Here is a 22,974-nt window from a genome sequence, read left to right on the forward strand (position 1 = left end):
AGTTGCCCATAGCAACCAATCATATCCCACTTTTCATTTTTCCAAGGGAGCTGTGAAAAATGAAAGGTGGAATTTGATTGGTTGCTATGGGCAACTAAGCCAGTTGTACATTACACCAGTTTGATAAAACGTCCCCAAAGTTTTCAATCATTCAGCTGTAGTTCGTGTATATTGAGGACTACCCTGCACGCATACATTGATTGCTGTGCGAACTACATCCTTGACTTTCACTACAGTTGATGGTGATTTTAGGAAAACTACACCAAGCTATTGAGTTATACAGGGTGAGTTAAAAGTCTCAGGACACCCTTTTATGTCAGAAATTAAAGGGAAAAATTAAATATCTGAATAATAATGTGAGGGGGGCCTGTCCAGAACATGGGTGCCATCTTGAAAGCTGCCAAATTTGGATCAAGGCCAAATTTTTCCAATGGGAAGGGGGTCATGTAGCATATCAAAGAGACCAAAATTTTCTCAGAATTAGATTACCGCATTCAGATTTGCAATATCTCTTGTGGTTCGAAAGTTATCAACACAGAAAGTTCAAAACAAAGTTCTGTGTTCCGCACCATGGACAACACATTGATCGCGTCAAATAGCTGTGTATCACAGGAAACGTTATCGGTTGTTATTGCAACTTTATTTTATTTCAGATTTTCTGAAATAAAAGGGTGTCCTTAGACTTTTGACTCACCGTGTATATTGATCTAATCATGGTCTCTGTTCTCAGATCAGACAGCATAAATTTGGTATCAGGTTCCTTTAAAGGGGTTTTCTGTGAGGAAAAGATTGATGACCTATCCTCAGGATAGGTCATCAGTATCTGATTGATGGGGTTCTGACGCTCAGCACTGCCATAAATCAGCTGTTGGAGGAGGCTACAACCTCTTTACAGCATACCAAACACAGCAGCGCTTGGTATTGAAGCCTAGGCCCATTAACTTGAATAGGACTGAGTTGCACCCAGACCACATTACCAATGAATGTGAAGTCACTGGCATAGAAAGAGGCCACAGCACTCACTGGATTACCACTGCTTCTTCAAACAGCTGATTAGCCAGGGTGCCAGGAGTCAGACCCTACCGATCAGTTACCGATGACCTATTGTGAGGATAAACTCCAGGAAAAGCCCTTTAAAGGACTAGTCCACCATGCCAGATCGTTTTTAGTTTGAAGACAATCTTAATCAGGTGATCAGCATTTTCTCCATAAACTTCCCCTGTAATGACTGCTGCATGGGGCATGTAGTACTATTGCAGAGCACTATTTAATACACCTAGGGGGCTATGCCCACCAGAACAGGAACTGTCTGTCCTGATAACAATGATCCCATTCCAGACCATGGCCTATAATGCCTTAGGCAGTGCCCCCATTACACAGTGGACCAGGGTGAGGAACAAGAAGAGGAACAAGAAGGAATAACACTACTGTGCTATGGCATGCAAACAATAGATAAATGCTCCTACAGTAATACATATCTACACCTACATCTACATCTTGTAGAGTCCAGCCAAAAAAAAAAAAAAACAACAACAGATACATTACCATATACTATTTTATTTTAATTTTTTACAATGAAACCCTATAGCCTGATGCATTCGTTTAATATACACATCATGTGTACAGTTGCAAGAAAAAGTATGTGAACCCTTTGGAATGATATGGATTTCTGCACAAATTGGTCATAAAATGTGATATGATCTTCATCTAAGTCACAACAATAGACAATCACAGTCTGCTTAAACTAATAACACACAAAGATTTAAATGTTACCATGGTTTTATTGAACACACCATGTAAACATTCACAGTGCAGGTGGAAAAAGTATGTGAACCCCTAGACTAATGACATCTCCAAGAGCTATTTGGAGTGAGGTGTCAGCCAACTGGAGTCCAATCAATGAGATGAGAATGGAGGTGTTGGTTACAGCTGCCCTGCCCTTTAAAAAAACACACACCAGTTCTGGGTTTGCTTTTCCATAGAAGCATTGCCTGATGTGAATGATGCCTCGCACAAAAGAGCTCTCAGAAGACCTACGAATAAGAATTGTTGACTTGCATAAAGCTGGAAAGGGTTATAAAAGTATCTCCAAAAGCCCTACGGTAAGACAAATTGTGAGAAAGTTCAGCACTGCTGCTACTCTCCCTAGGAGTGGCCGTCCTGTAAAGATGACTGCAAGAGCACAGCGCAGACTGCTCAATGAGGTGAAGAAGAATCCTAGAGTGTCAGTGGATGTTCCACAGCAGTACTGGAAAAATATTCTGTTGACAGATTAAATCAAAGTTGAGTTGTTTGGAAGAAACACTCAACACTATGTGTGGAGAAAAAGAGGCACAGCACACCAACATCAAAACCTCATCCCAACTGTGAAGTATGGTGGGGGGGCATCATGATTTGGGGCTGCTTTGCTGCGTCAGGGCCTGGACGGATTGCTATCATCGAAGGAAAAATGAATTCCCAAGTTTATCAAGACATTTTGCAGGAGAACTTAAGGCCACCTGTCCACCAGCTGAAGCTCAACAGAAGATGGGTGTTGCAACAGGACAATGACCCAAAGCATAGGAGTAAATCAACAACAGAATGGCTTAAACAGAAGAAAATACACCTTCTGGAGTGGCCCAGTCAGAGTCCTGACCTCACCCCGATTAAGATGCTGTGGCATGACCTCAAGAAAGCGATTCAAACCAGACATCCCAAGAATATTGCTGAACTGAAACAGTTCTGTAAAGAGGAATGGTCAAGAATTACTCCTGACCGTTGTGCACGTCTGATCTGCAACTACAGAAAACGTTTGGTTGAAGTTATTGCTGCCAAAGGAGGTTCAACCAGTTATTAAATCCAAGTGTTCACATACTTTTTCCACCTGCACTGTGAATGTTTACATGGTGTGTTCAATAAAAACATGGTAACATTTAATTCTTTGTGTGTTATTAGTTTAAGCAGACTGTGATTGTCTATTGTTGTGACTTAGATGAAGATCAGATCAGATTTTATGACCAATTTGTGCAGAAATCCATATCATTCCAAAGGGTTCACATACTTTTTCTTGCAACTGTATATGTTAAATGTTTGACAAAAACTGGATGTGAACCCAGTTTTACTCAGATCTGTGATCTGTAAACAACAATACTAACAATGCCACCTCCACCATACACTGCAAATATATTACACAGTGCCTTTAGAATACAATGTAATTTTGACCATAGTAAATATCACCATACTGTGATACAGATTACCAACACACAGTGACTAAATAGCTTCATGCAGAAACAAATCTAATAACAGTAATATACGATGTCTAAATAAACTTCTATATACTAGTTGGTGGTCGCTAGCCTGTGACACCCACTAAATCTCCGGCTTGTGTGACCACACAGATCACAGACCCTTATGGTCAGCCCTGAATGTAAACTACATCATTATTGTGGAGTCAGCTTCATACAGCATCCAAAACTTAAAGGGGTATCGTGGTTATTTCAAGTGATCTGTTATCCACAGGATAGGCATTAACTAGCATTGAGTAGTGATGGCCGAACATCGGCCGGGACGTTTCGCGAACGCTCTTTCGTGATCAGATGTTCGCGAGCCGCGCGGTCACGGCGGGCCCTATTCACTTTAATTGCAGGCGAACCTGAAAAACCTTCAAGTCATATTTGCAGTCACCAAATACTTACTAGAAGTGCACAAGTAGTCCCACAACATGGACAGTGAGATACCAGAGGGGGATCAATGGCAAAAAAATTCCACAAAACATATGTACTTTAATCAGGGGCCATTTTTATGCATCTTAAAGAAAAACTCTCAAAAATGTGCCCTGCTGTAGCCTAGAAAAATAGTATTTTAGGACACGGGAGTACAGGCCCCAAAAATTAGGCATTCACATGACAGAAAAGAACAAGTGATTATGTGGCTGGATGTACATTAGGCGGTCAGTGAATAACAATTTTTTTTTTTGTATCAACAATTTTTATTGTTTTTCTTTTCTTTATGACATACATAAAAAGCAGTGGTCCAATGATCATATGGTCATACAAATGGTCACAAGTATTTTGTACAATTAGACCAATTGGTTCAGTCTACATTGAAATAAGGCATATCCTTTGGGTACATCAAAGAAGATAAACTAAAAATGAAAACATAGTAAAACAGAAAAAGGGGCCTGAAAGGGCCCAACAGGATAGGTAGGGTAACACTCAAGAATCCTCTACACAATTAAGCCACAAATATGTCGCGGATTATAAGCAACACTGATGAGTAAGCAGTTTTAAGAAAATAACCATATACACGATCTAGGATATATATAGTAGTATTGAAAAGGAGACCAAATATATTGGGTTTGGTTATAGTAGTTAGTTGAATTTTCTGTATTCTCTCCAGGGGGCCCAAATTTTGAGAAAAACATGTCTAGAGCGCAATTCCCAATGTGAAATTTCTTCTAAGCGATAGATTTGATCTAGTCTACTCGTCCAATGTACAATATTAGGGGCATCCGTTGATAACCAGAGTTTAGGAATTAGTAATCTGGCAGCTACCAGCATAAAGGAAAAGAGTGTTATTTTGCAAGATTTCGATCTACCAATGCCAAGGCTGAGTAGTGAGATCTCAGGAGTGCAGGGGAAGGAGGTTTGGCATATCTGATTGCTAAGTTTGTTTACTTCCAACCACCATGGCTGTATCAACGCACACGACCACCAAACATGGAAGAAAGAGCCTCTCTCTTTGCCGCATCTCCAGCAAGTATCGGTGTAAAGTGGATTGTAAAGAGAGGTCTTGTCTGGGGTCTTGTACCAGCGCATTAGTATTTTGTAGCTGTTCTCTTGAATGACAATACATCTAGAAATTTTATGTGGGACTATCAAGATCTGTAGAATTTCAGGAGGGGACAGTGTTTTTCCCAAAGCCCAATCGCAGCAGGTTTAACAAGAGTAGGAGGGGATTTAAGTTGCTTGTAAATATTGGATATGACTTTGGAGGGATATAGAGAGGCCCCAATCATCTTATCAAACCAAGGAAGGTTCTGAGCGGGTGAGGTTTCTTTAGCAATACGGAGTGATTCCTTTCTAAGAAAGTTTAAAAGGAAAGGGTTCTTAGTTGTAACCTGAAGGAGGTCACAGATATCTTGATCAGAAAGGATACCTCCATCTTTAGTAAACAATCTGGAAACCTTCATCTCTGTATCCCTAAGTACAGAGGGGCAGCTGTCTCTTAAATCCTTGGGAGCTAAAGAAATTACATCTCCTATAGAAATGAAAGGAGAAGGGAGGGTCAGAGCTCCCACATTGGCCGAGAACCACCTCCAGACCTTTAAGGTGTTCCGGATCAAGGGATTCGGTATAGTATTGGGGACCAGGGTGAGTTTGTCGGCCAAGATGAGGGCCCGAATAGGGGAAGGCAAAAAAACATTCTCCAGCCCTAACCAAAGCTTATGAGAAGGATTTCTGATCCAATCTATTACTCTTGCGAGCTGGATGGCCTTCATATAAATCTCTGGGTCAGGTAGTCCAATTCCACCTCTGGACTTTGGTTTTGACAAGGTTTCAAAAGAAATGCGAGGGCTCTTCCCCTTCCAAATAAATTTACGTATATTCCTGTTAAGAAGGGAAAAATAGGACTTGGGAATCTCAATGGGAAGTACTTGCATTAAATATGTAAGCTTTGGTATTACTAAGGACATAACTATGTTTTTTCTCCCAAACCAGGATAAATAAGGGAAATTTAGAGAGTCCATCTGGGTGATCATAGAGGCTAAGAGAGGTTTGTAGTTGAGTTTAAATAAATCTCCTAGGCAAGGGGACAAGTTTACTCCTAGATATGTCAAATGTTGGGTATGCCAATTAAAGGGGGATACATTTTGGAGAGATGTGATGGTGTGCGAAGAGAGGCCAATATGGATTATCTGAGATTTAGTTGCATTAACTTTGAAGTTTGACAGAGAGCCGAAGAAAGTGAGGATGGACAGGATTACAGGTATAGATTTAAGTGGGTTGGTAGTGACTATTAAGAGATCGTCTGCGAATGCAGCAAGTTTAAATTCCTGTCCACCAACCTGCAGGCCTTTAATGTCAGAGTTTTGTCTAAGAGCTTGTAGAAGGGTTTCCATCACCAGGACAAAGAGAAGGGGGGAAAGGGGGCATCCCTGTCGTGTTCCATTGCTAATGGGGAAGCTGGAAGATAAGGTATCATTGACTGACACAGACGCCGAAGAATGGGTATACATAGAGAAGACAGCATTAATGAATGAAGTGGGGATCTGAAATTTCGATAGGGTGAGAGAGATGTAAGTCCAATCCACTCTATCGAATGCTTTTTCGGCGTCTGTGCCAAGCAATACTAAGGGGGAGGATCTATAGGAGGCATAATAAAGGGCATTTAGTATTTTCGTGGTGTTATCTTTACCTTCTCTGCCTCTAACAAAGCCCACCTGATCTGGGTGGATCAGATGCGGCAAAAGGTTTTGCAACCTAGTGGCCAACATTTTCGACAGTAACTTGAGATCTACATTTAGGAGGGAAATGGGGCGAAGGTTTGAACATAAGGTGGGGTCCTTGCCTTGTTTAGGAATAACTGTGATAGTAGCTTTTGTCATATCTGCGGAGAGTGGGAGTTTGTTTAAAGCCTGATTATAGATTGGGAGCAAAAAGGGGAGGAGAGTTTCTTTGAAATTGAGTAATAGGTTATCGGAAGTCCATCCGGACCAGGGCATTTTCCTTTAGGAGTCGATTTAATGGCAGAGCTTAATTCCAGGATGGTAAATGGTTCAGACAAAGATTCACTTTGGGGCGCTGACAATGATGGCAGTTTAAGAGAGGATAGGAAGACAGTAATATTGGAACTCCTGTCAAGTGAGGGGTTTGGAAGTACTGTAGCAGGGAGATTATATAGAGATTCGTAGAATTTCCTAAATTGTTCTGCAATTTCCTCTGCTTTAAACAGAAGAGTGTTTTGAGGCGATCTAATGCTCTGTATAAAGCGAGATGTTTTCCTCTGTCTAATTCTCTGTATTGCAAACTTAGAGGCCTTGTTCCCATGCGCAAATACTTTCTGTTGTGCAGATAGGTAATATTTAGCAGATCTCTCGTTAAGAAAGTTCTTTAATTCTGTCCTGAGGGAGGTTAGCTCTGAGAGATGGTGGGCTAAAAGGGATTGTTTATGCGCTTTTTCCAGAGTATGAATTTTAGACAGTAGGTCAGAAAGTCTCTTGTCGGCTTGTTTTTTAAGAAAGGAGCAGAGGCTAATTAATCTGCCCCTTATAAAGGCTTTATGGGCGTCCCATAACGTTTGGGGTGAGACCTCTTTGTTGTTATTAATCGAGAAGTATTCTTCAAGGAAGGAGGTAATTTGTGCTACATATTTTTCATTACCTAACAGGGATTCATTAAATCTCCAAGTGGAGTTTTTATTGGATCGAATGGGAGGGAGGATGTCACAGAACATATCGGAGTGATCGGATAGAGTTATATCTCCTATCTTGGCCAGTGCACATAACTGTAGGTGTTCCTTTGAGATAAGGACATAATCTATCCTACTATAAGACCTATTAGATGGAGAGTAGAAGGAGTAGTCCAATCCCTGAGGGTTAAGACATCGCCAAATATCTACCACTCCAAGGCTTGAGAGTTTAGTATGGAGGAAGTTAAGGGCTTTTTGGGAAATGGCCGATTTTTTGGAGGTGGTGTCAAGAAGCGGGTTGAAAGCTAGATTAAAGTCACCTGCCATTATCAATATTCCCTCTCTATGAATTTCCACTAGGTCTATTAACGTGGAGAGCCAAGTAATCTGGTCTGTGTTTGGGGCATAGATATTCACTAAGGTATAAGTTGAAGTTCCTATCGTGCCTTTGAGTATAAGAAATCTGCCATCAGGATCCTGTACATGCGAATGGTACTGGAAGGGCAAATTCCTACGAAAGCCAATACTGACTCCCCTCGAGGCAGCACCCCCAGCTCCACAGTGGTACCATGTGGGAAATTTTGAAAAGGAGAGGTTGGGATAGTCTCCATGTTTGAAGTGTGTCTCTTGAAGGAAAATTAAAGAGCATCTTTCTTTATGTAAAAGAGAAAAGATCTGACATCTCTTTGATGGAGACCTCAACCCCTTCACATTATAAGTAACTACTCTTAAGTCTGCCATAATTAAAGTATGTGTAGGTGAAGGATACAGCTAAAAATATAGATGTCAAGTGTGTATGACTAACCAACCAGAGTGAAGGGAGGGTACCACCTCGAGGTAAGCGACGGCTCCGTAAAAGGTAAAGGTTCATTCCGAACAGAAGATTTTCATCAGCATATGGGCCATACCTATCAGAGTATTCTTGAGACCTATCAAAGGACAAAAAAAAGTGAACAACACAACAAAATAAACCAAAACATATGTAACGATAGCACCAGTAAGCTACTAAGAAATGTGAGCTAACTAGCACTATTAGCAAGGGGGGGTGTTGCATTACTGTATGTAAAATGCAAATATTATGATTCCTTTTTAAGGAGAGAGATGATACGGGTTAAATACCAGCTTCTATCAAAGTAAAGCATGATAATTACTTATAATGGTCAGTCTCAGTGACCTTTGTGTGAAAGCAACTAAAACCGGATTGACAACGTATATATCAACTATAGTGGTATTGTCTCAGTTAAGAGCTGGAAGGGTAAACCTAAGGACAAAGCCATCACTCGTCTGGAAGTGTCAGTCTTTTGGAAGACGAAGCCTGGCGGTTTCTTTTCATCCTATGAGACCTTTGAGTACGAGGGGTCTCCCATGCTCCATCAGTATTCAGAGTAGGTATATCAGAGGCATTCCGAACAAGTTCCCAGTTTTCGATGGGGAGCGGCAGGATTTGCAGGATGTCATAAGCACCGTCTAAATCTTCATAGGAGTGAATGGAGATTCTGCGTCCATTGTGAATAAAGGACAACCCGAACGGGAATAACCATCTGTACACTACTTTCTTATTTCTCAAAAGATCTGTGAGAGGTTTTAGGGACTTGCGCTTTTTCAGCGTGGATTGGGCCAAGTCTTGATATATGGAGATAGGGTTGTCATCCCACGAGGCTAGGGGATTATTTCTTGCTCCTTTTAGTATAGCCTCTTTGACGGGAAAGTGCAAAAACTTGCAAATAATGTCCCTTGGGGGATCTGTAGATTGGGGCTTGGGGCGCAGCGCCCTGTGAGCACGTTCTAAAATCACTTCATGTGCGGAGTCAGGGCCCAGTAGTTTTAAACAAATCTGCATCACTACTTCAGGGATTTCATCAGGGCCTACTGATTCTGGAACTCCTCTGAAGCGGAGGTTGTTCCTCCTGCTCCGATTTTCCTGATCTTCCAGCTGCACGTACAGGGCGTTTAAATGCTTTTGGTGAGTACTTAGCTTATCAGAGGTAGCGTTGTGGTGAGCCGTGAGAGCCATGTTCGCGTCCTCCAGAGCTTCCACCCGCCTCCCTATATGCTTCACATCTTCTTTTATGGAGTGGAGGTCGGTTTTAAGTGGTTCTAGGGCTTCAGACAAAGCGTTCTTTAGGAAGGATTTGGAGAGCGAGACTGCGTCTGCTTCAGGGGACTCGTCTCTCACCTTCTCAGCGGTGTATTCCGCCTGCTGTTTGTTCTTCGGCGTGCACGGAGGTTCCGGCGCCATTTTAGATTCTCTGGCCGCATAGGACTGTGCCGCTTTTTTTATAAACTTCTCCATTCCGCCCGCTTGGGAACTTGGTCTGGACGGCTCTGGGACATCAGCAGGTCTCGGTCCCCCGATCTTGACCATTGTGGGCTAGATTAGCTGGGTTTAGGAGCTTCTAAAGGAATCGGTAATAGTGGAGCTGCGCTTCACACGACCATCCGGCTCAGGCGCTAGCTCCGCCCCCCCCAGTGAATAACAATTTTACTGTAGGCCAGTGGAGTACAGGCAACAAAAATTAGGCATTCACCGTACAGAAAAGAACAAGTGATTATGTGGCTGGAGGCATATTAGACGGGCACTGAATAACAATTTTACTGTAGGCCAGTGGAGTATAGGCCCCAAAAATTAGGCATTCACCTGTCATAAAAGAACTAGTGATTATGTGGCTGGAGGTACATTAGGTGGTCACTGGATAACATTTTTACTGTAGGCCACTGGCTATACACCAATAATAAATGACTCACAGATGTGAGTACCCGTGCTAAAGCCTGCACGCAAAGTACAACACCAAAAGAGAACAAGGCTAGCACAAATAGTAATAAATGTAAACTTTATTATAGTCTCAGGACGAGACCAAAAAATCCAATAAAAGACAATACAATGGTGAATAGAGAATACACAAGATAAAAAAAAAATGGGACACCACTAGGCAATCTATACATCAAAGTAGGCAAGGTCATAAAGATACAACATAGTATATAAATAGGTATATAGTATAGAGAACCAGCCAAGACCCCCAGTACAGTATATTAAAACCAATTGCAGTCCATAAATATACAAAGTGCAGAGTGCTATGTGCAAAATGATCTTTTAAACTGTTACTGAAGAGCCATGGAATAAATACCTGAGTGGTGAACCAGAGAGCCCCGACGCACGTTTCGTGTAAGCTTCCTCAGGGGGGAATAAGAGTGTGTATCCCCCCCCCCCCCCCCCTTAGGAAGCTTACGCGAAACGTGCGTCGGGGCTCTCTCCAAAAAAATCTTTGACGCACCGCGTTTCGGCACTCACAGGTACCTTTTTCAAACAAGAAGTGAGCAGCAGTATAAGTCTTAACTTAACTAATTTATACTGCTGCTCGCTTCTTGTTTGAAAAAGGCACCTGTGAGTGCCGAAAAGCCGTGCGTCAAAGATTTTTTTTTGGAGTGACGGTTTTCTTTCATTCTTCTGATAATAAAGTTTACATTCATTACTATTTGTGCTAGCCTTCTTCTCTTTTGGTGTTGTAGCTCACTGGAGTAGAGGCCCCAAAAATGAGGCATTCACCTGACAGAAAAGGCCTTTTATGTCGCTGTATATACATAAAACAAGGACCGTTCTTTGTTCTATGTTGTGGCGGATATCTGTGGGCTGGCATGAGGAAATTCAATTACACGTGGTCGTCACAGGTGTTGAATTCCTCCGAGATCCATGCCTCATTCATTTTTTGAAATTTGAGGTAGTCCACACTGTCGTGAGCTAGGCGAGTGCGCTTATCGTTCATGATCCCCCTGCTGCGCTGAATGTCCTTTCGGACAGGACACTCGACGAGGGGCAAGCCAAGAGTTCCATGGCAAATTGTTCCAGCTCTGGCCACAGGTCAAGCCTTTACCTGTGACAACCAGTAGTCCAGGGGTTCCTCGCTTCTCAGAACATCCACATCGGCTGTTAACCCGATGTAGTCAGACCCCTTTTGGTCTAGGCGTTCCCTGAGGCTGGATCCGGAGGGTGGCTGTCGATGGGTTGGCTGCAAGAATGATCTCATATCCAAAGTGACCAGCACATCTTCAAACCGCCCTCTTCTTGCAGGCGCGGTAGGATTGGTACCCCCACCTGTTTCGCTGTGGGTGGAAATTCATCTGCCAGCGTCCACAACAGCAGAATGCAGCATCTCTCTCAGCAAGGCCTTGAAATGCTGCATTCTGTGATGCTGGTAACATGTCCGTCATTTTGTGTTTGTAATATGAGAAGAAAAAATTAAGGGAAGTGGTATTAGGAAGATGGAATAGGGGAGAGAAGAGAAGAAAAAAATAAAAATTATAAGTTGGGGGGAGAAAAAGAATGCGAGATAAGCGCCAGAGGGGAACTAAATGATCCTAGGAGGGAATAAAGTGATAAGAAACCAGTTACAGCAGTAGGCAGCAACCCACTGAAAAGTGAAAGGACAGAAACACTTAAAAAGTTTACCACTTATGTGAGAAGAACAGAATGGGTGGGGTGCCAAAGCTGATGGCAGATGGAATGGGTGATGGTGTGACTCTATAGTGAAAGGTGGCTGAGATGGTAGATATGCCAAGGTCTAGATGGAAAAAGTAGCTCCATGAATAATTAACAAGGCGTATAGGACATACCATACACCTAAGCAATAATAACCGATCGTAGTGGAAGTAAATATATGGAATATTATATGATAATAAATTATATAAGCATTGTAATGGAACTCCTGGCACCGCGACTGGGTACCTTCGTTGATGGATGCTCCTAGTGCTTCCAGAGGGCTCAAAGCACTCCACTTGACACCGTAAGCACTGCAGACACCATGATCCGCCGCAGCTTGGTTGGGGTCTCGCGTCTTCTACCCACCCTAGACCTATGACAAGGCTCAAGGCTCCAGTGGGTGAACCTCTCTTCCTTCAGAGAGCGATGCAGGAACAAGGAACAGGAACAGCTCTTACAAGAGCTAGGAGTTATAGCCAGGAGAGTATACTGCGTATAGCAATCCCCACACACATGAGAAAAGGCGCTATGTTCAAGGTAAAATAGGAACTTGCTTTATTGAAGACCAACTCTTTATATATACAGTTCAAGAAGTCTAACAACATAAATCAATCAACCATGAACAACATGCAAACAGACATCCCCCCCCCCCCCAGTATCTTAATAAATGAATAGGGAGATGGGATTATCTCCTGAGTGTTTCATATGGTGATCTACTCATCTACACTGGAGTCGGCTACTCCTAGAGTCAGCTATCTTAATCCCATCACTAACACAATCAGTGGAAGTCTCAGTGCAGAGTTAACCCTTTTTGTGTTGCTGGATTCGCACCCTGCACCTTTAGTGGTCAATAGGAAATATGTGGCATATGAACTCCACACATAAATCAGGGTTCATAGTTCCTTGTAACCCCAAAAGGTCTGAGGGGGTCTCCATTAGTTCTGGGTCCATAGTCCGTAGGAAGGAGGCTAGCCCTCAGGCTTCTCCAGCAGCCCCAGTGACGGTTCAGTCCGTCATAAGCATTATATTAAAATAAAGGAAAGCCAGGTGAGTCCAGGGACTTACTTCACCAGGGAGGAGGGTGGACAGGATACACTCAAGACACCTGTCCCCCTAGCCTCCCCCGCCGAGGTCGCCTGTGAGGTGGATAAACAACCCGTCCTTGTTAAAGAGATGCACTTCAGGACTTCCAAATAAATGGATGCTTTTTTATTTTTAAGTAAGAGATCGATGCGTTTCAGGGATTACAATGAGGTCCTCTTCATCAGGAGCATATAACCACATATAACAAAACAAGATAAAAACTCACACTTATATAGAGGAAGATGTATATAAGAATAACATCTGGGCACTCACTGACAATTGGGTCAATTGAAAGCAATTTATTAATACAAGTAAAATAAAAATAGTACAGTTAAAAACAATAAAGATGGTATGTACACTAGGAACTGAAGATAGCAGCAATCCTATATAATAAACTTCTAATGGTCAGGGGAAAGATCTTTACAAACCATGCAGTGTGTAACTAAAAGCAAAAGATCGAATGTCCTATGTTAAGTACATAAAATCGAATGTCCTATAAAAATTCCTCTAAAAATATATGAGAAGTCAATTCGAAGATATGTGCAGTTCAAAAAGGTAGTAGCAATCCAGCAGTGGTCAGGAACAACAGTCCCTCCAAACCATACAATAAAGTACTAGGTGCAAAAAATCGTAAGTGCTATATTCAAATCCCTCCAAAGGTACATGGAAGCAGTCTTCAAAGTTTAACAGTGAACAGTGGCCATACAGTTGCAAGAAAAAGTATGTGAACCCTTTGGAATGATATGGATTTCTGCACAAATTGGTCATAAAATGTGATCTGATCTTCATCTAAGTCACAACAATAGACAATCACAGTCTGCTTAAACTAATAACACACAAATAATTAAATGTTACCATGTTTTTATTGAACACACCATCTAAACACAGTGTAGGTGGAAAAAGTATGTGAATGCATCAGGCCGGCGCATGCGCACTTCGCTCAACGAAGCTGCTGCGAATTAGGCTGACCATAGTGCGCAGGCGTGGGATCTGGCAGAGGGACGGGTAGGATTGCGGAGGCAGCGCTGAGCTGTAGAAGGCAGCGCAGAAGACAGGGAAGGCGGCGCTGGGCAACGGACGGCGAGGGGTGCGGCCGGGCACCCTGTATTAACAGACCTCCTCTTGGGTACCTTAAGTAAGTGATTGACAGGTTATAAAAACCTTTTTTTTGTCAACTATGTTTTTATTGGCAATACAATCACGAAGCCAAACAGATGAGTTAGATGCAATTAATGAGTAGGAATGTTTCAGCTCCATAAAATAATCTCAGCTGTTATCAGTAACAAAGAATGTAGCAACTGAAAAGCCGACTATATGCGGCCTACACATATTACAAACCAATAAGTAGGCATAAAGAAGCAGTATATGAGTAAAAGAGAAAGAGTAGGGAAAGGTAGAAAGAAGGAGGAGAAGGAGAAGAGGGGGGGGGGGGGGCATCTCATCCGCAGATCTGAGATACTCAAAATACCGAAGATGCTGCTTGTCTTGTGGGGCAATAGGTGGAAGATAACCAGGGCATCCAAGTCAAGAGGAATTTGTGGCGGAATCTACATGATCTGCTACACATTTCTTCAAATCTGCAGATTTGGCCTATTTTCTCCTTCCACTGCTCCACTGTAGGGGATGAGGTATCCAGCCATTTCAAGAGTATAAGGGACCTGGCCGCTGTTAGGAGGTGTGTTGTCAAGTTTGAGAAAGAAGGTTTATAGTCTTCTGTTACACAGTCTAGAAGAACTATAGAAGGGGTTAAAGATAGTTGTTTACCCCTTAAGTCATTTATCACTCGTTCCACCTCCTCCCAGTATGGTCTAATTATTGGGCAGGACCACCATAAAAACCTATTTTTTGGGCAAATAGAGCCACAGTGAAGTTTAATAAGGTCAGCTTAGGATTCTTCTTATTAGTCCGGACTTGAGCATATGTTTAGGTTATAGGGGTAAAATCTCATGACAGAATCCCTTTAAATCCAAGGGTTCACATACTTTTTCCTCCTGCACTGTGAATGTTTACATGGTGTGTTCAATAAAAACATGGTAACATGAAATTTTTTGCGTGTTATTAGTAGGGTTGAGCGAACCCGAACTGTAAAGTTTGGGTTCGTACCGAACTTTAGGATTTTTGGACCCCGGACCCGAACCCGAACATTTCAGTAAACGTTCGGGTTCAGGTTTGGTGTTTGGCGATTTCTTGGTGCTCTTTGAAAGGCTGCAGAGCACCCAATCAAAAAGCGCTTAACTGTGTGACCTTAGAAGCCATCACAGCCATGCCTACTAATGGCATGGCTGTGATTGGCCAGTGCAGCATGTGACCCAGCGTCTATATAAGCTGGACTCACGTAGCGCTGCACGTCACTCTGCTGTGCTTAGTGTAGGGAGTGGATGATGCTGCTGCTGTGAGGGAGAGAATAGGACAGAATCTGTGACCAGAACTCCAATTGAACTCTACAAAGATTTAGTTGTCCAGTGAGAGAAAAAAATAACTTTTATCCATCTGTTAGTTAGGTAGGTGGCGGCGGCCATTTTATGCAAGCTCAGTGCACCAGCACTGCATCTGAGCTTTTGTGACATTCAAATCCAAGCTTGAAACACTGCACTAATAATCTTTTTTTTTTTTAAACACCCTTTTTTGGCAATATACAGCATCTGGTGCATTTGCAGGAATAGTCAGTGTGCAATTTAGGCTAGAAATACAGCCATAATTTTCTGGGTTTTTACAAACACCCTTTTTTGGCAAAATACATAATTTTACAGCCCCTGCTGCATCAGCACGTGTGAAATTCAAACGTTATATACAGCTTTCATATTCTGTTAGTTAAAAAAAAAAAAAATTTGGGCAATATGCAACATCTGGTGCCTTTGCAGGATTAGCCAGTGTTCAATTTAAGCTAGAAATACAGCCATAATTTTCTGGGTTTTTAAAAACACCCTTTTTGTGCAAAATACACTCTTTTACAGGCCTAGCTGCATCTGCACCTGTGCAATTCAATCTTTATATACAGCTTTCATATTCTGTTATTAAAAAAACAACCTTTTCTTGCAAAATACTTAATATTGCAGCCCTTGCTGCATCTGTGATTGTTAAAAACAAGTTTAAAAAAATTAAATAATTTTCTGGCTTTGAGATACACACTTTAGATACTGTGGTTCTGTCAATTATTTGAAAAACAATCATTTTGGAGAAAAAACTTTAATTGCATCTGTACCTGTGAGATACATACTTTAGATACTGTGGTTATAGTCTTCTATTACTAAAACACCCTTTTTGGGCAAAAAACTTTAATTGCGGCCTAGTCTTCATCTGTACGTGTGAGATACAACCTTTACATACTGTTGTTCTATTCTGCTATTAATTAAACACCCATTTAGGGCAAGATCCTAAATTTAAGAAATATGAGGAGAGCGTCAAATAAGGGACGTGGCCCAGGTCGTGGTGCTGCTGGTGGAGCTCCTGTTGCAGGGAGAGGACGTGGTTGTTCTGTGCCAGCTACACACACAAGTGAAACACCTTCCTCAGGTACGAGTAGGCGACAGGATCTGCAGCAGTATTTGGTCGGGCCTGATGCGGCTCTATGAATGATGAGGCCAGAACAAGTATAGGTGATAGTAGATTGGGTTGCTGACAGTGCCTCCAGTTCCTTCAGTTGTCTCCCACCCAGTCTCCTGCTGAAAGATCAGAGTTGGCACCTGATATTGTCCATCTCTTTCAGCTCACCCCCTTGCAAATCAGCCAAGAAGTGAGAGCCCCAAGTCATGCAGCAGTCTCTTCTGCTTTTTGATGTTAGCAGGATTTCCCAGGGCCATCCATCTATCCCTACCCCAGAAGTGGCCGATGCCCAACCACTTATCTTTCAAGATGAGTACATGGGAGGACCATTGCAGCACATCTCGAATGATGACGAAAAACAGCTGGGGCTTTCGAAAGTGTGCAGACTGACAAGGAGGGCAGGGGTGAAGACTGGGTGGAAGATGATGTGGAGGACGATGAGGTCCTCGACCTCAGATAGAATCAAGGTCATGTAGTTCAGAGGAAGAGGTGGTGGTCGCACAGAGCCACCAGCACAGCAGAAGAGGGAGCAGGGTGCAAAAGCGGAGCGAACCGTCCCCTAGACAGTATGCCTGCTACTGCCCACTGCAGCAAAGGACCGAGCACACCAAAGCCAGCTCCAAGGAGTTCCCTGGCGTGGCAGTTCTTCAGACAATGTGCTGACGACAAGACGCGAGCGGTTTGCACGCTGTGCGATCAGAGCCTGAAGCGAGGCATAAACGTTCTCAACCTGAGCACAACCTGCATGACCAGGCATTTAAGTGCAAAGCACGAGCTGCAATGGAGTAGACACCTCAAAAACCAAGAAAGGTCTCTGGCTCCTCCTGCTTCCTCTTCTGCTGCAGTCTCGGCCTCTTCATCCACCTCTGGAGTGACAGTGCCATCTGCCACCCCGCAAACAGAGGATCTGCCAGCAACAGCACCACCTAGGTTACCAAGCATATCCACAATGTCCCACGGAAGCGTTCAGCTCTCCATCTCCCAAACACTGGAGAGGAAGTACCCCCCTACCCACCCGCGATCCCTGGCCCTGAATGCCAGCATTTCAAAATTACTGGCTATTGAAATGCTGTCATTCCATCTGGTGGAGACGGAGAGTTTTAAAGGCCTTATGGTGGTGGCTGTCCCACAGTACGTCGTGCCCAGCCGCCACTACTTTTCCAGGTGAAGTACATATGTATGGGGCCGCGCTAGGTTTCCACAGGCAGGCATTTCACTCACAGGAAGATTCTATGGAGATTCCACGATGTTTACAGGCACATCTCCAATAACAATCCCGATACCGACCAGCAAAGTTTTTTTCCTCCTCTTCTTCAGGAGAAACAGAACATAGTGCAATACCCAGGGTGTTTAATATTCAGTAAGGTTTATTGTACTTACAAACATCGATAGGTAAAAAGCGTGTGTAGATGCCCGACCCGGGTTTCGCCTTTGCTTCATCTGGGGCGTTACAAACTAATCAGCTAAAGCTGTGTTCTTATACCTCCCAACTCTTATGTCAGATCCTGTTTCCCAAATTCCGATTCACATATAATCGTATACATTCGATAAACATTTGATTATTTAAATCGTATACATTCTATAAACATTTGATTATTTAAAATTGCATTATAAAATCGTATACATTCGATAAACATTCAATTATTTAAAATCGCATTATAAAATCGACCCTTTTAAAACAATAAAAACGTATGAATATATTTTTTTATATATATATATATATTTTTTTTTATATGAAAATTTTCACACATAAAATCGCCAACACATTGCTACACTGTTGAAAAGGTACATTACTTCAACGAACACATTAAAGCAAGTGCCAGTGTGCGCGCTCTGAGTTGGACATGAGCCACACATATAATCTAGGTGCCATACTTCATTATATTTTCTACACATTTCATACAATAAAAGGAATTATGATAACCCCAATGCCTACTTATATAAAAAAAAAAACACCTATGGCATGGAAACTGTTAATATGCTAAGGACTACCTAATAAATACCCCACGCTAAAACCTCTCATAACCCACCCTGTACCTGAACCACCTATTTTCCTACTAAATAAGGAGCAGCTGATGGACACTTGAAGATATCTAAACTGGTGATCACATTCAATACATGCTAACTGCCTTCATGTCCCATTCTATATTTAGGCCTTTAGGTTGCAGGGTATTCAGTTCGTATATCCATTTTGCCTCGATTTTATTGATCTGTTGTACCGCATCCCCACCTCTCCAATTTTTCTTCACATGTTCAACTCCAACAAATCTTAAACCGGCAGGATTCTTCTGGTGGACTCTTTTAAAGTGTGCAGATACACTGTGTGACTCAAGACCCTGTTTTATATTGTCTATATGTTCGCCAATCCTAGTTTTTAATTTTCTTAAGGTTCTACCAACATATTCTAGCTCGCAGGGGCACTCTAAAACATAGATTACCCCTGCGGACTTCACAAGATAATTGTCCTCTCATGCGCAATTCCTTTTGAAAACCAAGGTGGAATAAAAACAGCTAGAGAGAAAAACACTGATAGATTCAAGTGGGCATTGAAAACTGTGTATTCAGCTTCTTGTCCTGAGATCAAGCAGGCAATCAGGAAGAACTGGAGAATATTGAAGAATGACAAGGTCATTGGTCCTCTGATCCCAAATAAACCACCTTTTATTTTTAAGAGGGCACCCACTGTACAGAACAAAATAGTAAGAGGATGTCTAAAAGCAAAGACCAAAAAGTCCACCAAAAATAACTTTGTGTGGTGTGGTTTTTGTTTGGGTTGCAAAAATAGATCCATGATGGATAAAAAGTGTAGTACTCAGAATACTATATCCTCCTGCTCCAATCAAAAGGAATTGCGCATGAGAGGACAATTATCTTGTGAGTCAGCAAGACTCAAGCCCGGCCTGGTAGTGTGCGATAATGGGCAAAATCTTGTAGCAGCTCTGGGACTAGCCGGTTTGACGCACATCCCTTGCCTGGCGCATGTGCTGAATTTGGTGGTGCAGAGATTCCTTAAAAATTACCCCGACATGTCAGAGCTGCTGCATAAAGTGCGGGCCTTCGGTGTTCTCACCCTGCTGCTGCTCGCCTGTCAGCCCTGCAGCATAACTTTGGCCTTCCCGCTCACCACCTCATATGCGACTTGTCTACAAGGTGAAACTCCACCTCTATGCGAGACCTGTGTTCCTTGTTGCGCTGTTTCGAGTACTCCACCAACATGGCCAGCAGTGGCGTCGCCAGGGGGGGGCCAGAGGGGGCCACAGCCCCCCTACATCAAGCTGTGCCCCCCCAACTAAAATGTCCCCCATTTATTTTGGTAATAGTTGGTCTATGCTGCGCTGCTGTGCACTGTGTAGGCACTAGGCAGACCTATAGGACATCTTCTTCACATCTGATGATCTGAGTCTCGGACTCGGTGCAGTTGCGGTCTCACTCTCTAGTCTCAACCCACCGCCGCCGCACCGCGTCCCCGGCTCCGCCCCAGGCCCCGCCCCCGGCTCCAGGACCTGACCAGTTGAGTCAGACTCAGTGGCAGTGAGACAAGCTGATTCTGATTTATTCATCTACTGGCAGCAGCTGCTTAAAGTCATATTTTTTTTTTTTCCAACTTAAATTCCTTATAATGCGATATATTAATATATAGTGCTCTTACTCATTTTGGTTGGGTCGTTTATTCAAAAAACTGACTTTTATAATATGTAAATAAGCTCTCTACCAGCAAGTAGCGCGGCTGCTTGCTGGTAGCAGCCGCATCCTCCTTTTATAAAGACGCCCCCTTCGCATGTTGGTTGACAGGGCCAGCGAACGTGCTCGTCTTCTGGCTGGCCCTGTCTGCGTTCAAAATCTGGTGCCTGCGCCGTACCGGTCTTCAGTCGGCGCAGGCGCACTGAGAGGAGGGCGCTCGCTCGGCCGCTCCATCCTCAATGCGCCTGCGCAGATGATGTTACATCTACACCCGGCGCAGGCGCACTGAGGAAGGAGCGGCCGAGCAAGCGGCCTCCTCTCAGTGCGCCCGCACCGACCGAAGACTGGTACAGCGCAGGCGCCAGATTTTGAAGAAACTACCCAACCAAAATGAGTAAGAGCACTATATATTAATATATCGCATTATAAGGAATTTAAGTTGGCAAAAAAAAAAATATTACTTTAGTGGGGTGACAGATGCCCTTTAAGCCAGCCAGACCCAGACTAGAGAACAGACAGTGTGTGGCGTGGCCCTACCCTACCCTACCGATACCGAACAGACTGGACTGAGCCTGACCTAGTGGAGACGGTGTGTAGCAAGTTAACTTAATAATAATAAGGTACAACTTACAAGTAGTGACTGAGTGGACTGACCTAGGGCTCTTTCACACTTGCGTTGTCCGGATCCGGCGTGTACTCCACTTGCCGGAATTACACGCCGGATTTGGAAAATCCGGCGTTGTCCGGATCCGGCGTGTACTCCACTTGCCGGAATTACACGCCGGATTTGGAAAAACGCAAGTGAACTGAAAGCATTTGAAGACGGATCCGTCTTCAAAATGCGTTCAGTGTTACTATGGCAGCCAGGACGCTATTAAAGTCCTGGTTGCCATAGTAGTAGTGGGGAGCGGGGGAGCAGTATACTTACCGTCCGTGCGGCTCCCGGGGGGCTCCAGAATGACGTCAGAGCGCCCCATGCGCATGGATGATGTGCCATGTGATCACGTCATCCATGCGCGTGGGGCGCCCTGACGTCACTCTGGAGCGCCCTGGGAGCCACACGGACGGTAAGTATACTGCTTTCTGCTCCCCACTACACTTTACCATGGCAACCAGGACTTTAGCGTCCCGGCAGCCATGGTAACCATTTAGAAAAAGCTAAACGTCGGATCCGGCAATGCGCCGAAACGACGTTTAGCTTAAGGCCGGATCCGGATCAATGCCTTTCAATGGGCATTAATTCCGGATCCGGCCTTGCAGCAAGTCTTCATGATTTTTGGCCGGAGCAAAAAGCGCAGCATGCTGCAGTATTTTCTCCGGCCAAAAAAAGTTCCGGTCCTGAACTGAAGACATCCTGATGCATCCTGAACGGATTTCTCTCCATTCAGAATGCATTAGGATAAAACTGATCAGGATTCTTCCGGCATAGAGCCCCGACGACGGAACTCTATGCCGGAAGAAAAGAATGCAAGTGTGAAAGAGCCCTAAGTCTCTTTCTATTCTAACTAGAGAGATTAGATCTGACTCTGACTGAGTCTGAGAGGAGAGCTGGCTGGCAGCTGCCCCAGAATCTTCCTGATTTAAAAGTTAAAGGGGTTCTGCACTTTAATTTAACTGATGATCTATACTCTGGATAAATCATCAGCTTCTGATCGGCGGGGGTCAGACACCCGGGACCCCCACCGATCAGCTGCTTAAGAAGGCACCGGCGCTCCAGTAGCGCCGCGGCCTTCTCACTGTTTACCGCCGGCCCAGCAATGTCACGAGTTACGACTAGTATCAACTAGCGTGGACGCAGCTAAGCTTCATTCAAGTGACAGAGCTTAGCCGCACTCAGGCTAGTTGATACTGAGTCTCGTGACGTCAGTGGGCCGGCGGTAAACAGTGAGAAGGCCGCGGTGCTGCTGGAGCGCCGCTGCCTTCTCAAACAGCTGATCGGCGGGGTCCCGGGTGTCTGACCGCTGCCGATCAGAAGCTGAAGATCTATCCAGAGTATAGATCATCTCAGTTAAATGAAAGTGCAGAACCCCTTTAAAGTTACTGTCAGTGCAGCCTGGATGATTACAGTATTTACTTTACCGTTTAGAGAAATCATGTTCAAATGTGAGCGGTGGGAGGGTGATCTGTGGTCTGTGGATGTCATGAGTCATTACACTGTTATAGGGGGGGAGGGATCTGTGGATGATACTCTTATAGTATTATAGGGAGGGGGATCGGGGGTCTTTGGATGTCATGAGTCATTACACTGTTATGGGGGGGAGGGATCTGTGGATGATACTCTTATAGTGTTATAGGGAGGGGGATCGGGGGTCTTTGGATGTCATGACACTGTTGCGGGGGGGGGGGGAATCTGTAGATGACACTGTTATAGGGAGGGGGATTTGTAAATGACACAGTTATGGGGGGGGGATCTGTGCCACTCTGTGGATGACACTGTTAGGCTCCCTTCAGACGTCCATAACAGCGGCAATGTGCGGGTCCGCAATTTTTTCCGGGAACGGAAGTGCGGGACCGCCTTTCCGTATCCAGCAGCACGTCGTGCTGCCCTATAGAAATGAATGGGTCCGCAATTCCGTTACGCAAATTTCGGATGTGTGAATGGGGCCTTATAGGGAGAGGGATCCCGATATGACACTGATATTGGGTGGATCTGTGGATGACACATAGCATGAGATGCTATAAACGGTATGTGTCATCCACAGATCCCCCTCCATAAGTGTCATCCACAGATCCCCAGGCAGCTAGGACATGTTGAAATCTGTGTGATTCGGGTTTTTCTTCCCTATTGCGGTTTTAGGTATTGG

Source organism: Bufo gargarizans, chromosome 2 (genome assembly GCF_014858855.1).
Source record: "Bufo gargarizans isolate SCDJY-AF-19 chromosome 2, ASM1485885v1, whole genome shotgun sequence".
Taxonomy (NCBI): Eukaryota; Metazoa; Chordata; class Amphibia; order Anura; family Bufonidae; genus Bufo; species Bufo gargarizans.